The following is a 16,761-nucleotide window of genomic DNA, read 5'->3' as shown; positions in this document are numbered from 1 at the left end:
GCATATGCTTAAATTTGAGAAGCACCATTGCAGACATGAAGTGCTACTCAAGACAAGTGGGTACTTCCTTGAGTGGGACCACTGAAAAAACGCTCAGCCAAAAATAGACTGCTGAAGGACACCTTACAAACAAGTGGAAAAACGGAATGTAATTCAAATAATCAATACAATGGCTTCATGCTTAGTGCTGCTGTGAGCTAATATTGAAACAATGTTAAATCAAACACAGAGCTTTCAAGAAAAACCTGCTTTAGATTTTTTTTTAGGTGTGAATATACCTGTTATTTATAGTTATCCCTTAGTTCATTTCACAAAGGATAAAGACATACTGCTATGAGATCTGTTATTATTGTAGAGAAAAACCCCTGAAGGGCTGTTGTGATTCCCACTCAGGGTTTTCATTCAGTATATGAAAGTCTCAGAACTGCCAAATTCCCACCTCATCTTTGAACACACAGAGGTAATTGTCCATCTCAGTTCTGAAATAACTCCCAGCCTTTTCTGTCTTTTTTCTTTTTCTTTTCTTTTTTAGATAGGGACTCTCAGATGTTTGTAAAGAATGGAGGTCAAAGTTGACTTTTGGTTTTCTTTTTCAAAAATCATCGAAGGAATCATTTACAAAGCAAATCTTAAATAATACATTTTGTTGGGAGAAGTGGTTGAATTTCTAAACAGAGAAAACTTTTAAAAGCCACCTAAAAGATGTGAGAAGCATCCTTTCATTGGTAGGGCTCAACAGGTTAATTACAAATCATTTTTTTTTTATAACCAGGTGAAACATGCGATTGCCTCTTGATGACCAGGCTTGGAGAGGGCACACAGGCACTTCTGCCATGTTTCCTTTGCCAAAGGGAGTTATGTGTCCAATCCTAGGTTCAAGGGATGAAAAATAGACTCCAACACTTGATGGAAGAGGCTACTAAATTATATTGCATGGGAGGGAAATCATTGGGAGAAAGTTGCAATCCATTTACCACATCAGAGAAGGCTGACTGCTACAGTAAACAATCCCCAAATCTCAAGATTTTAACACAATCAAGGTTTATTCCTTGCCTTAAGTATAATCCAGTAAGGGTGGGCAGGGGAGTGGGTGAGGGGCTCTGTTCCACACAGTTGTTCAGAAACCTAGGGTCATGTCCAGTTGCTGTGTCATTCAAGGCCATGGAGCCTTCCACCACGTCTTCCGTTTCCAGCCAGTAGATGAGGGAAGAGAGCAAACACATAGAAGGAACGTCTCCCAATTATCGCAACCTGGAGCTGTCCTACATATCACTTCCTCCTCCTTTCTGATGGCAGAATTGGGTCACGTAGCCGAATAGAACAACGAGGGAGGCTAGGATATGTGGTCCAGCTGGATTAGGTGGAAAAGGGAAAATGATTTGTTGAACACCTGGCCAGACTCTGCTACAGCTACAGACTTTGTGACTGTGGAACACACCCCAGGAGAAGGGCACATTTCAGAATGTCGACGTGTGACCCTGCGGGGTGGACAAAGTTTAGGAAGATGAGGTCATGATCAGGAAGGGGAGGCAGACCCAGGTCCCTGTGTAAAGTACCTGGGAGGTGAGGCAGGCTTCTGGAGAAGGGTTTGGAGAGACTTTGGACGAGCTGGATGCTTTGGAGGCCGTGGAACTGTAACAGGAGACGGAGTGAAGGGCATAGGAAGAGCATTGAGCCACGTGGGGAGACTGGAGTCTGTGTGCTTGTTTAACATTGTTGCCTTAATGTGGATGGCTATGTTCGTGCTGGTCAGAATAATGTACCCCTTAGGGCTACATTAAAAAGCGATGCTCCGTGTCTCATTTGCATCTTGAAAATATGCACATACAGGTCTGGGCCAGAAAGGGCTGCGCTCAGAACATGAATTCTTACGTGAACTGCAAGTAATTGCACAAGCAAACAGGAAGTTGCGTAGGTATGCAGGGAGCTGCCCGTTGGAGAGCTGTGTGTTGGCACAGGCGGGCACGTGCCTTGTCCGCCTGTGTATTTTAAAGAATTCTGAGGAGAGGAGGGAGGAAAAGCAGGCCCTCGGGCATCTGCTTCTCTAACGACAGCTGTCCTTTGCCCTTCTCAAGGTTTCCTTTCTGGGCAGAGCCAGGTTCAGAGCGTGTTTGTGGCCGCAGAAGACCATGTCTTTTTCAAGGTCTTAATGGGAGCACCCATGTGGGGGTGGTTTGCTCTGAAAGTTTATCCCCCTCTCCCCGTCATTCACATGTTGGGACGCCAATGCCCAGTGTGATGGTGTTAGAAGGTGGGGCCTTTGGGAGGTGGTTAGGTCCTGAGGGCGGAGCTCTCATGAATGGAACCAGTGCTGTTATAAAAGAGGCCCCAGAGAGCTCCCGGGCCCCTTCCACCAAGTGAAGACACAGAGGAGCCTGTGACCCAGAAGAGGGTCCTCACCGGACGTGCTGGCACCCTGATCTCGGACTTGCAGCCTCCGGAACCGTGAGCAGTAAATTTCTGTTGTTCGTAAGCTGCCCTGTCTGTGCTGTTTTGTTACAGCAGCAGGACAGGCTAAGACACAGGGTTTGCAGGTGGCCTTCTGGACGTGTGTTAGTTCTGTGCTAGGAGTTTGTGGTTGTCTCTTTTGCCGACTGCTGAGCTGCTGAGTAAGCTCCTCCTCTGAAATTCTCTTTGCTGGGATCTCTGTGTCCCGGTTTTCCTCCGGATTCTGCCGGTCACTTTCCCTCGTCTTTATCACTGGCCTCTTCCTCCATCTGTCCCTTGGATGTTTCCCTGTGAGTCCTCCCTTAACTGTCTTCTGACTTTCTGGACCAGCACTTTCCAGTCGAACTTTCTGCAGTGGTGGAAATGTTCCATATCTGAGCTGCCCTTTCCCATTGCCGGTTGCCACTGAGTGCTTGACATGTGGCTAGTGGGCTGGAGGAACTGAATTTTACATCTTATTTAATTTAAACTTAAATAGCCACAAGTGGCCAGTGGCTGCGTGTTGTAGGCATAGCTCTAGAATAATCTTTATGGGTAGTAATGTCCCCTGCAGTGTCGTCACCAAAGTCACCATCACCAACATCGACCCATTATTGCTGATCTGAATCTCTTGCCCTGCCTGCACTCTGAACTCATTTTTACAAATACCTGTGACACCTTGACTGGCTGGCCTGTGGTCCCCTCACCTGCGCTGTGCCTAATGTTTAACTCTATCTGTTCATAGCACACATTCTCTCTTGGCCTTCCTTCTGTCACTTTACCCTCATTTATGTCTTAGAAGCTAGTTCTGATCTTATATGCTATCACTGAGGTGGATTCAGGTTTTGGAAAACCTAAACTTAATACAAATTTAAAGGGTGCTCTTTTTTAATTTAAAAAATTTAGAAACATTTAAAATAATTTGTTATGTGATACTGTTGACTTAATTTTGGTGGGGAGGTAATTAGGTCTATTTTATATATCTGTATCTTTTTAATGGGGTACTGGGGATTGAACCTGGGACTCATGCATGCTAAGCACACACTCTACCACTGAGCTATACCCTCCCCCATAGGGGTTGCTTTTTAAGAAAAAGAATATAGAAGCATGAATACAAAATTAGATTCAGAGCTGTGGAGGGGCCTGAGCAAGTGAGAGAAGTATTCCTAAAATTAAGCTTTATTCCCTTTACTATAAACTGGCTTCAGTTTATCTTTAGAATATTTTACAGTTTCTGGGTTTGAATTTCAATTTGACCACTTTCTTGCTGCATGAATTTGGGCACAATACTTAGCTGCGCTGAGGTTCAGTGGGCTTATTGGGGATAACAATAATAATGCCCTTTCAACTGGGTCGTTTACAAAATTAATAAGATAATATATGAAAAGACTGGTATGTCTAGGAGGTATTCTCTGATGATAATTTTATTCCCGTTCATAGGGAATAAATAGTACCAGCAATAATAATGGTAATAATAATAGTAGTTAATGTATCAGATCAACACTTTACATAGTGTATCTCACTTATTCCTACAGGGTAGGTGCTCTCCTTGTCCCCATTTTACAGATGGGAAACTGAGGCCCAAAGAAGGTAAGCAATGGGTCCAAGGTCTCCCATGCGAGTAAGGAGAGGAGCCGGGATTCGAACTGAGGCAGTTGGACCCTTGAGCTCTTAGCCTCAGGCCGTGAGCTGGGCATGTGGGATTCTTCACAACCCCCTTTGCATCAATGTGCTGAGTTCCCTCCATATGTGTTGATGTTCTTGACAGTCACTAAGCATTCCATGACTTGCTTGTGTGCTTCTGTTTCTTTCCTCATGCTGTTTCTTTTCCTTGGAATGTCCTTTACTCTTCCTCAATCTCCTGTCCGTTCCCATGTGCTGTATTCGTGTCTTAATGTAACAACCTTTACTGCTCTCACTGTAAAGGAGTTGCCATAAGGTTTTTTTTTCTTTAATTTTATTGAAGTATAGTTGATTTACAATGTTGTATTAGTTTCTGGTGTACAGCATAATGATTCAGTTATATATATACATATATATTCTTTTTCATATTCTTTTCATTATAGGTTATTACAAGATACTGAGTGTAGTTCCCTGTGCTATATAGTAGGTCCTTGTTGTTTATCTATTTTACATATAGCAGTTTTATTTCCCCATTCAACAAAACATTCTTTGTATGAGTTTCACAGATGCTTATCTCCTGGGCAACCAATCTTGTTACCTCACAGGGGAGCTTTGAAAAATACAGATGCCTGGGACTCCCACCCTCAGGCCACATACATCATAATATTTGGGCTTGGGTTGAGATTCACTAACCTAAAGGATTATGTTTTTTCCTCTTTGAGCTGGTTACTAGAAAGCCAAGAACCAAGTCCCAGCTCAGCTCTGCAAGGATGCAGAGCCTCTGGCTTAATTTCATCTCATCCCCTCATTTTCCCTTTACCTTTTATTTGAAATTGTAAGTCACCTTGGCTTTTGGCATGCCTTTTTGTGGATCACCTAGCTGAATCTTTCAGTCACTTAGAAGTACAAATATAAATGGTGATGATGCAATTGATGATGACAACAGACTTACTCTACAACGATCAGAAACTTTCTTGACAGCTGCCTATTGGCCCACACTCTATGGAGTGGGCCAGTCTCTAAACAGATGGGTAGAAAACAGAAGATAAAATAAATCGAAATTTTGAAAAAAAAATTCTCTTTCAGTCTGGGTTGCCAGTCAGTCCAGAATGAGTCCACGGCCATGGCCGTTTAAATGCAGCTTGCATGTGGCCATTGGTCTGGTCGTTTCATCTGAGTTGGCCCCTCCTTTGATTCTAGCTTTATTGAGATGAAAAAATCTGCCTGTTAAAAAGGGTATATGAAATGAAATCTTGCAAAGCAAATTCCCTTGTTTATTTGAAACTACTGACATATAAATTGCAGTGTCTAACTCTACCCCCAATTCTCGTTATTTGGGGAACTTCCTGCTCAGGTGTCCCCAGGTGGTCAGGTAATGACCTCTGAGTACACTGAGCAGGTACTCCGGGTACAGCTGCAGGCTTTTCAGTTTCCCATCTGCTGGCCTTCGTCCTGACTCATCTGAAAGCCAGCGTAGGGGTGTGGCTGTGAAATGACTTTTTGTCCTCACATTTTAGGCGCTTTGAGGGCCCCAAAAGGCAAAATGGAGAGGAGTGGCTGGGGGAAGAGGGCCTGGCAAGGTTCCTTGATCTCCAGCTCGCCTTCTGCTGATGCCCGCAGATGGTGGGGGCCGAGGGCAGGCTCCTCAGGTGGGGGCTCCAGCCCTGGCAGCCTCGTGTGCCCAGAACCTCCTTAAAAGCTGATTATCCAGCTTGCCTCCTTTGTGAGCCGGCTCATTACCATTTCATTGTGTTGGGGTAATTCTCACCCTGTGCAATGAATATTGACTTCAGAATCGCTTTTCCAGCTGAATTACAGGGGGGCGGTCGGAGGGTCGGCGGCTTGCCCAGCCCCAGCCGCTCTGGCAGCCACTTGAATAGTCTCCAAGAAAAGCTGTTTGCTTGAGCATTTAGGGATAACAGAGACTGTCACAGACCACTACAGTGATTTATTAAAAGACAGGAAAACAGGAGAAAAGACCTTTACTGATTTCTTTCACCAGCTGCCTGGTCGCCTTGCTTTCTTTCATTCTGTCTCTCTGTCTACCCCTGTGTCTCTCTCTCCACTCTTTTCTTTTTTATTCTTCCTCCCTCCTTTCCTCCTTCCTTCCTCTTTTTCTCTCTCTCTTCCTCTCTGCCTCTCCCTCCCTCCTTGCCTCTCTGCCTTTCTTTATCTGCCTTCTCTTTGTTCTCATTTTTTTTAAAATGAGAGAGGGACCAAGACTGCTGTGTTTCAGGCCAATGCTTGAGGGACTTCGTGCCCGTTTTCTACACCTAAACACGACACCGCAGTTATGGGAGCCGGCTCTCCAGGTCGGTTATCTGAAGGTGAGGATAGGGGACTGAGGGTTTGCAACTGTGCATGGGCACAAGCACGCAAGCGCGCACACAAGCACGACCGCACACTGGCAAGCACATGCGCAGAAGTATGCCCACGCGCACACACATGCGCACACATACGCATATGCGCACACACACGTGCGAGCGCGCGCACATGCGCACACATGCACATGCACACCCATGGACACAGGCACGCGCTTTAAATGGCCCTCCGCTGTCTTGGAAAGAGGAAACTACTGGGGAAAGGGAGGCAGGTTACCCCTCTTTTCGCCCCCTCCTCCCTCGAAAGACTCCGGTGGTCCTGACCTCTGGCGCAGGGCCCGGCTTCTGCAGAGGCCACCCCAGCACTGTCGGCCTGTGTGACTCTGCAACGGGTTCCCCGGATGGCCTTCTTTACCTCTTCTGGTTCTTCTCAGGCCTGTTCAACCCCCGCTATGTCCCTAGTGGCTCCTCCTGCGTCAGGACACCTGACAGACGCAAACGTGGCTGCCGGGAGGGCAAACCTTCCAGGTGCAAATCCAAGAAATTGTCTTGGATGATCATTTCTGCTGAACCAAGCAACCTAGGGACCAGTAAGCAAACTGTGTCAGGGGGACACAGATCAGAAGGTAAAAAGGGCGTGCTGGTGACGCTGAGTGCGCTGGCCACTGGTGGGCGATCATGGGTGGGGGCAGCTTTTCAAAATTAAGCCCCAAGGACTTGGTTTTCAGACCTTCTCTGAGATGCAGGAACATGGGCCTCTTCTTCATAGCTTCCAGTTTTGCACAGATGCGTTCTCTTGGGATCCACACCCAGTCTCTCTGCTTTGCCTTTGGAGGTTATTTCTGTGCCCCTCCCCTCCCTACTCCAGCGCATCGTTTTCTCCCTGTTCTCTGCGGAGCCCCCACCTTTCACTGTGCGGTTCCCAGATGCCTGGGCCCTCTTAGCTCCCTCCATGAGGCTCTAATTAGCCTTCCCACAACCCCATAAATCAGCTGCCCCACCTCCTCTGGGGTTTGCTTCCTTCGTGGAGGCTGCAGGCTCACCTTTCCCTGCCCAGATGACAAATCAGCCATTAATCTTGGTTGGAAAAATGTTTATTGGCTGGCTTCCTTCAGCAGCCTCTGAACCGTTTGCAAATAAAGACAAGGGATCTGGGGTGACCTCTCTAGAGATAGGAGCTCACAGGTGGATTTATTCTCAGGTTTGATTTTTTTTTTCTTTTTTCATGAAGAGGATAAATGTATAACTGCCTCTTGGTGCTTGTGATTTCTTATTTTTGAAAAGATTTCAGATCTCTTGGGCTGAGGTGCATTTGTTTGTATCGGGCAGGCTGGTTAGTTGCTGTGCTTGCTTGGAGATAGGGTGACCTGCGGGAGGAATGAAGGCGGTGGCTTGACTGGGTGCTCAGTGACTCTGAACAGTTCAAACAGGGTGCTGCCATGATGTTTCCATGGTCAATGGACAATGGCTGCAGAAGAGTATGTTTTGGACCTCTGCATCAGCCTTGTGGTTTCCCTGCCTGCTCTCCAGGTGTTGAAGGGCTCCCGTCTCCCTTCTTGGGCTCCAGGCAGTTGGGTCATTTTATAATCTAAATTCAGTCCCCAAGAAGAGGGATGAATTCATCAGCTGAGGTATGTCTTTAAGGATGTGGAAAATAGGGGGGAGGGTATAGCTTAGTGGTAGAGTGCCTGCCTAGCATGCATGAGGTCCTGGGTTCAATCCTCAATACCACCATGAAAAAACAATTTAAAATAAATAGACCCATTTAGGGTGTTCAGCCAGGGCAGAGGGGTAGATACTTTCATGGTCCTCAAGCCCCAAGCAGATTGTGCCTTTCAGAAAAGATTAATGGGGCTTCATGTCCTCAGTGCAATGGATAAACTTAAAACCTGAAGCCCCTCGGGACATGATCTATAAAATGGTCCACACGGAAATGAGGATGTTGGAATCTGTAATCTTGATGTTTCTTGTCTGGTGATAGCACATTTGTCCCCACTTCCCCATCCCAACAGGTACTTTAGACAGACAATTACCCATTCAACTGATTTTTTAAAAATGCTTTTTGGTCACCAGGGCTTAAAAGAGGAGGCAACCTACATGCTATAAAAAGTATTCAGCATCTCTGTCCTTTCCTCCCTACAGTCTTTGACCTGGTCAAAGAGATGTGTCTCCCTCATCACTGGAAAATCCTTGAGGATTGCAGTACTATGATTTTCATCTTTGTGTTACCATCTCCCTCCCAGGAGGGATGGTCCATTCTTTTTCTTTTTGTGTCCTTCACTCAACATACCGTTTTTGAGATTGATTGTTGGATGACCACCATGGTTGCACAGATGACCTTAACCAATCCACAGAATTTTTACCCCCCTGGAATGTGTCACTGCCACTAGGGTCCCGGGAATATTACTGTTATCCAGAATGACTAAACTGCCAGTACCCATTTTGAACAAGAGCCTGGGGCTGAAATCAACTGCCTCCCTAGTCCGTGTGTGCTGGGGTTGGGGTAGAGTGCACTGTTTTCTTCCTGGTACTTGGAAGGTACTTTCATTGGGAGCACTTTTGCATATAGCTTTAGGTCTCATAGGAACAATTTTATGACTACTGTATTTGGAAGAGGGGGTTCTTTGTTGAAGATGCTTCTGTGGTCTGGCTAAGACGCTTATCTTTTGTGCAGAATATAGCTCCTATATGATTTGCAAATGAGCCCAGCCTAATTCCCAGGGTGGGTGTTGTACCAGTCTAGCTGCTTAGGGCTACACCTTGGGCACAGCCCAGAAAGTCACTTTAGTACGTACTTAACTTGACTCCTTTGCCAGTGGCGCACTGTTAATGATTAATGTCTTGTCCTTCGTAATTAAAGATAATCATACCACCCCAGAGGTTTTATTTTAAGTTTATAGTTCCCGCTAGCAATGCTTATTGACTTGTGCAGTTACATTGTCTCATTTAGTTCTTAGATGGTAAAGAATTTTAGAGCATTGAGGGCTTTGGGGGTCTTTTTTTTTTTTGCTGTGTTTTTTTTAACATTTTTTATTGATTTATAATCATTTTACAATGTTGTGTCAAATTCCAGTGTTTGGGGGTCATTTTTTAATATAAGAAATGAAAATACATGTCGGAGAGCTTCACTGATTCATGAAAGTGACTGTACTAATTAGCGTTGGTGGCTGGATGGCTGAGGTGGAAGACCCCTACCTTCTAGGACAACATTTATATATAAAATCTTTGTGCAAATATGGAAGCCAGGAGGCCTATATGTTACAGTAATTAGTTTATTAAGTTCCACTGATAATATGTAGCCACTGCTACATTCTTCGTAGATGGGTGACATTTGAAGCAGAGGGTTTTTATCCCAACTTGGGTGACTTGATGAGAAGATAATTTCACCTGTCTCCACTTAGTTATACTGCTTGACGTTAGTAACATTTCTGGTGTCAAGAAATTTGGGAATCATTTGTAGTTTTCAGTTCGAACATATTCTTTCTTGCTTTTGGCCTTGTGTATTGGCTAAACCCAAACTCTGACTCCTTACTGTTTCATCGCTAAGTACAGGAGGAGAGAGGGAGGTAACCCCCATCCGGCCTCAGGGGCTCAGGACTCCCCCGTTGATGCCTGTGAGAGCTGAGCATGTGGATCTGAGGCTCTGGAGGATGTGGCCTTCGGGGTTATGGATCTGCTGGCTTCAGAGGAAGTCGACCTTGACTGTGAAATAGAGAGTTGGAAAAGCAGCTTTACCCAAGGGCCCACAGCTAATGATTCCAAAGTGTTGACTAAAGTATCAGGGTAAACAAACAATAGCGGGCTTTCAGAGTGTTTACTTAGCTCTGCGCCTTACAAAGGGATTGCGTGGGCTCCCGTCCACCCCACATTGCTGGCTTGCATCACCACAGTCTGTCCGTTTTGAAGCAACTTAAGTGATTTTGACCTTTTGTTTAGGTTGTGGGTCAGCGCAGAGAGGAAGTTTTCTATAAACCACCGTGATGTTTGTCTCAAATCGGAATAGGCATGTCTTTGATTAGAATTCCTTTCAGATCCAGGAATGGCGTCAACAGGCTGGATGGATGTGTCAGACAGGAGGGGCATGGGCCTTGCACTTGTCAGATGTTCACACTCTTCATTGTGTTTAATCAAAAGCATGGCAGATGATGTGACATGTTTCATTATGGTTTAAATCACTCGAGCAAAGAGTGTCCTGGTCAACTGTCCCCCTTCTATTGAGTTTTCATAAGCAGCATTAGATGTCCTGGTCTTATATCCAGGGACTACTGGGGAATTTCTCAAATGGAGAAATTTTCTCAGATTTCAGCACACAAGGTAATTTTGAACCTGTAATTGCACATGGTGCCATTTTCAGAGAGGCTGGTACTACATTCAAGAAAAACTAGGCACATGGACTCTGTGCAGAACAAATACGTGAAAACTGGTATCAAATTAGCATATTGAGCATGCTGGATATATTATTATTATTCATTTATCCAAATTGTTTTTGAAATGTGAGGGGGGAAATGTACATGCATTTAATCAACCCAATTTTACTAACTTGGAACTTGGGAAGTTCAACAGACTAACAATGTAGATCAAGTTCCTAGTAACAGAACTGAGGCTGAGTCCAAGGGGTCCCAATTCTTGCTCCTGGCCTGACTCAGCTCAGGGTGCCACACCAGCCTCGGATGGACAGTCAAGTCTTTTTACTCTGAGCCAGTGGCAGCTATCCTTTGAGCCCTCCACTGGCTTTGAGTATTGTCACCACCCCCACCTCATCCTGTCACCACTCGTGAACCCATCAGATGCCAAGCAACTGTCCTCAGGGCACTTCTCCTGCAAGTCCCCATATGTCACACTTTCCCTGACCCCTTCTCCCAACAAGGATTAACCAATCCTGTGTCCTATTTCCCCGGAGTCAATCTAGATGGCTTGATAAATAAAAAGGAGGTAACAGTCGGGGTTGTCGTGGCACCTTGTACATCTGAGCTCTTCCTGGAGAGCAGAGAACTTTCTTTCATGCCTTGGATCAAAGCATGCCCATGGGCGTCATCCTAAAACATCAAGACCATCAGGTATGGATAGTTGATGCTGAATAATAAATGAATGAATGAATGAATAATTTGAGTCTAGTGTATTTATTCTAAAAGGGAAAATTAAGGCTCAGAGAACTGAAATAGTCAGAGATTTCAGGAGCAGCAGAGCAGAGACCAAAGCCAGATCTCCCAGAGGCCACACTGACCTCCTTCAGGGTCAGCTCAGGTCCAGTTTGCTCTAGGAAGAAACGTCACTCTCTCTTTTTCAATCCCTTGCTTCCTTTTGACCCATTCCTCCCTCTGTACATCTTAGCACTTGGTTCCACCGAATGCAACGCATTTTAATGTTGCATTGTACGTCATTCCCATCCGAGCTCAATGCCTGGTGAATAGAAAATTCTAAGTGTTTGTGGAGGAGTAAAATGCAAATGGCTTCCAATCCTTAATACACCTGAGTCTCACTTCCTGAACTGGGAGGTAGACACCTGCGTTCTATTTTTTTATTGTGTTTACTAGAGTCACAGTTATGCCGCAGGCACATAGTAGGTGTTCAACAAAAGATTTCTTGACTGTAATTGAATTTCCTGGTAGCTGAACAATTTCCTGGTAGTAGACAGACTGGTGGGTAGATATAAATTAGCAAAGCAGATTTAAACCATGTGTTGATCATTGAAAAGTCGTTTCATTTTTCGCCAAGATAAATGCTTTTTTAATGTGTAAAGAAATCTATAATTTTCTGTGCTTTGAATTAAAGCTCCTACTTCCCCAGGTTTCCTGCCTGCTTCTGGCTGCTCTTAATGAGCTAATTTACCCCACCGAGGTGAGAGATTTCCTCTTGGGAAGGGGTTTAGATGGGCCTCGCTCACACCCAGGGCCCCAGAGCGTTTCCTTACAGGGCTTTAAACACTCTGAACGTATTGAAGAGAGAAGCCAAGAAACAAATCTGTTGTTTTAAGCTTTGTTCCTCGAGGCTCAGTGGCTGGGCTTTCCTCCCACTTTGATCACACTCGCTGGAGTGACTGGGCTGGAGACTGCGGAGAAGGGCTGGGTCTCCTTCGGAAGCCCAGTTCAGCGGGACCCACCCAGCTCCACACAATGAAAATCAAGTTGTCAAGCCTTTGAGGTGGCTGTGAAGATTTATTCTTCCTGGGCAAATTGGTAAGACATTTGTATTTTAAAAAAACAAAACAAAACAAAACACTTTGATGAACTCGATAAGGAAGCCCTGGTTTGAAGGTGGGAAAACATTCTAGAGGTTTTTCCACCGCTGAACGGGCTTCTCAACATTCATTGCCAAGCTTGACCTGTGGAAATGAACTTGCCCTTCAAATTAAAGACAAGATCGTAAAGGGGGCGGTGAACACATGGGGATGACAGAACACGTGCTTACGTTGTCTTAGAATATAAGCCTCCATGAGGCAGAAGGTGTCTTAGAAACCTTCTCCATTCCTCTCCCGGGCCCTCAGTTGCCCACTAGTCTTTTGATGGCTCTGTTTTGATTATATTAGTTATGTCACTAATTATGATCCTATTGCTTCCATGACTTCTCCCAGTTGAAGCAATGGAAGATGCAATTTTTATTATGCATATAATGGAAACACTTTCTGTCCTTTCTGAGGCAGAGTGGGTTGTTTGTTGTAGGAGCGTCACACACTGTTCCCAGTATGTTTTGGTCACATTCAGTCCTCGAGGGATCTAGGAAAGGAAATGGATGTGAAATATCTTTCTCTTATATTCCAGAAAGCCTTTTTAGCCAGGAACATCTGCCAATGTCCCTGAGATGGTTCTCTTTAACATCCTTTGGTTAAGCAGACCATTATGAACAGCTCTTAGAAGGCTGTGAGTTCCAGACCAAAAAAAAAAAAAAAAAAACCCAACAACAAAAATACCACATACACACACAAAAACCAAAAAGCAAGAAAACAAACAAACCAAAAAATCCCCACAGGCATTTATCCACCGGTAGCGTTAGAAATTCTCCAATCATTGGGGGGTTTTCTTGGGAAAATCAGAAAATCATCCTTTGCTTCTGTTACTGGGACAGCCCTGTCTTGGGGTGAAACTGACAGTGTGGCTCAGTGGAGAGCCCCTGGGCTTGTAACAGATGGAAGCAGGTTTGAATTCCTTGGTGGGCACTTGTTTGCCGTGTCACCTCGGGTAGATGCTTAATTCTTCTTGCTCAATTAGCTCAACTGTAAAATCAGGGTAATTGGGTTTTGCTGGTTGGAGCCATTCAGGTTGTGAAGATCAAAGGCAGGCTCGGGTTACTCGGGGATTACGACAAGAGACATGGCACTTAAGGAAATGTGGCAAATGGTCACCGTGCAGAAGAAGGCAGCCCCTTCCTACGAGGCCCTGCCATATTCATGGCCTGGTTTCTTCTCATCTCCTCGTCTCTCTGCACATCTGTTTCCACTCTGCCTTCGGGGTTTTTTCTTCTTTCTCCTCTTTCCATGGCTCTCTCTACTTGACCTTATCTTGCATTCAAACTCCACCAGTAGAGAGGATCCCACTGAATCAGGAGGTTACCACCGAATAGGGAGCCCCTGTTGGTCAGAGTTCTCATGCCAGACTTCCTCAGCCTGTGGATGGCTGCCTTTGACGCAGGATCCAATCCCTGAAACCATCTTCAGCAGCTGGGCCAACATCCCCTACGTTGTTCAGTAGGGGACAGCCCTTGATAATCTCCATTTGCTCCTCCAGATCTGTTCTCCATTCTTCTCTGCCCTGCTATGTGTGCCCTGGGGACGGACCTCTGAACTGTATTGCCTGTGCTCCATGGCTGTGGGTTTCCTGTTAGTTGTAGCTGATGGGAAGCATTGGAAGGAGATCAGACAATGGAAGGGAGAGAAGTTGGGGCATTCGTTGTTCATCTCCTCCTGCCCCCCTAACCTGGCTGTGGTTCCGTCAGTGCCAAGCCTCTGTCCATCAGCCCCGCTAGCACGGCTACCACTCTCCATAGCATTTTAGTAACAATCCTCTTCTCCAGGCCTACAGGGTAATGGCTTCCCACTTTTGCTGGGTCCTGGGCGCTTCACCATCCCTAGCTGGTTTTGTAAATAGTCCCTTCACTCAACTCAGTGAGCCCTTTCAGTGGGCCAGGTCTTTCTTGTTGGAACCTTGACTGGTACAGGGATCGCCACCCATATGCTGTCCAGGACAGACACTCAACTTCAGGGAGAGTTGTAAGAATTAAATGGGTTTATGTTCCTAAGGGTCTAGTGTCTTAAGAGACTCAATAACTTGAAGCTCTTAACAGTATTACTTCGACCACGTTTGTGTGGAAAAGCTGATCAGTGGTAGTTGGGAGGCAGAAAGTCCCATCCAGTGCAATAACCTGAAAGTGGCCACTTCCAAGATCACAGGGATGATGTTCACAGGCTCACCAGGGCACCATCTTGATTTTTCTGTAGCAAATTCAGAGAGGTGGGAATGTGACAAGGCTTTGTGGGATATTATTTAAAGACACGATATGGGGCCCCCATTGTTATTACATTATTAAAACAACATGATAGAGTGGGGCTGAGCTGAGCTAAGAGGAGGGCAGGAGTAGTAACTCAAAGTGAGGGAGAAATAGGGAATAGGCTGATGGCTGCTACTGTCCCTTTGCAGTGAAAAGTTCTGGGCAACCAAGAGTCTGTGACAGAATATCAGGAAAGAGATGACATTAATAGCTAATTAGAAAAAAAAAATCCCAAAATGGTAGACACAGAAGGTTGGGCAAATGCAGCTTAGCTCAAGTGTCGTCTTGTATGGATCAGTAAACCAAAGCCTGGGAGGCTCAGTCCCTGGGTCAGGAGGACAGATGTGTGGTCCATGCATGGCCATTCATCCTCCCATGTCCTTGATGCACATAAACAATGATCATGGCACTGGTTCCCATGCAGCTCTAGCAAGAACTAGATTCCTTCACTCCCTGGAGTCCATGTGCCATCCCCTGGATGGGGTCTGTCGCTCTCAGACCCAAGGTTTAATGATTACAGCACTTGTTAGTGACAGAGCAGAGCAGGGCTGATTTTGCCTTTTAAATCTGAAGTTTTCAAGTTTCACAGTTATACAGATTAGCTGAAATAGAGCTTTTTGATGACATGTGTAATTCATGATAAGCTGCAGCAGCAGGCGTGAGAGGGAAGGGGGTTGATACCGACAGGTACGTTCAGCATTTGTCATCCAGCCTGAAAGTTACAGGCTTATGAGTTCTTTCATTTTTCTTCTTATTGCCACCTTCCTCTGGTCTATTTACGCATTGGTTTAGACCACCTCCATAAGACCAGTGAGAGGAGACTCAGATTAATCTCTTTTTCTCCTCGTTTGGCTATAGGGTTTGTTTGGCGCAGTTTCTAGATGAGCTGCCTCCAGCTCTGGTTACTCACTGTTGTTTGGCCACCGCTCTGGCGAAACTGAGCACTGGTTTTAACAAACAACGCTGCCCACTTAACATCACACATCATTCAGCCATTTGAAAGTACCATAAGATTTGCAGAAGACACTTCTTTAGGTTTTTTTTTTTAACCTTTTGCTCTCAGTGACCTATGGGGTTGAACCATGTACATGTGTTAATATTCATCTGTTTTTAAATTACAAAAATGGCAGCTCCGTTTAGTTCAATCAACTTACCACTGATACCTTTGCACTTTTGTAAAGAAATCCCTGAAAATGTGAGTCTACAAATGGTAGATATTGGTAAACAGGATTGTTTTGGACTGAAAGCAACTGTGTGACATCTAGTAATGATCAAAGATACCTGTTGTCACTAGGTCAGTGTCCCATCGAGGGAAGGCAGCCCCACCCAGCACAGCCACCTGCCTTACGCTGCTCGAAGGTTAGAAGCCCCAGGTGAAGTAGATGCACTGAATGACTTTCACATTAACCTTGCCAGCTAATAGGTGTGATGCTCATGGAACTAGGGGATTAGCTTCTTCCCCCTGTAAGTTACCACCTTCTACAGTCAATATTGGAAATATGGGCCCCAAAGACCTAAACGTTTAACCTAAGCAACTGTTGTTCACTCGGTTGTCTAAAACCCACCCGTTTTGCTCACTCCCATTATGTGAGCAAATGTGATGATCGTTGCCACTTGGCTCTTAATTTACAGGTTTCATACAGAAATAGACTCATGGACATAGAAAATAAACTATGGTTACCAAAGGGGAAAGAGGGTGAGGGGTAAATTAAGAGTTTGGGATTAACAGACACACACTACTATATATAAAACAGATAAACAACAAAGACCTACTGTATGGCACAAGGAACTATATTTGGTTTCTTACAATAAGCTATAATGGAAAAGATGCTGAAAATATATGTGTATATATGTATGTATATGTATAACTGAATTGCCTTGCTGTATAACTGAAACTAACATTGTAAAT

At 45.1% G+C, this 16,761-nt stretch overlaps 1 long non-coding RNA gene across 1 annotated transcript in view; it reads left to right on the top strand.

Annotated features, from left to right (window-relative positions):
- Positions 1–2,062: 2,062 nt before the first annotated feature.
- The window catches only part of LOC140687245 (uncharacterized), a 53,542-nt gene continuing 38,843 nt past the window's right edge, over positions 2,063–16,761 (top strand). Inside the window, exon 1 of the long non-coding RNA XR_012061421.1 lies at positions 2,063–2,445. This is a non-coding gene — a long non-coding RNA (uncharacterized lncRNA). The remainder of the gene's footprint in view (positions 2,446–16,761) is intronic.

This window comes from Vicugna pacos, chromosome 19 (genome assembly GCF_048564905.1).
Source record: "Vicugna pacos chromosome 19, VicPac4, whole genome shotgun sequence".
NCBI classification, from domain to species: Eukaryota; Metazoa; Chordata; class Mammalia; order Artiodactyla; family Camelidae; genus Vicugna; species Vicugna pacos.
Note: the sequence above shows the minus strand (reverse complement) of the source record. Positions and strands in the feature narration are given on the sequence as shown.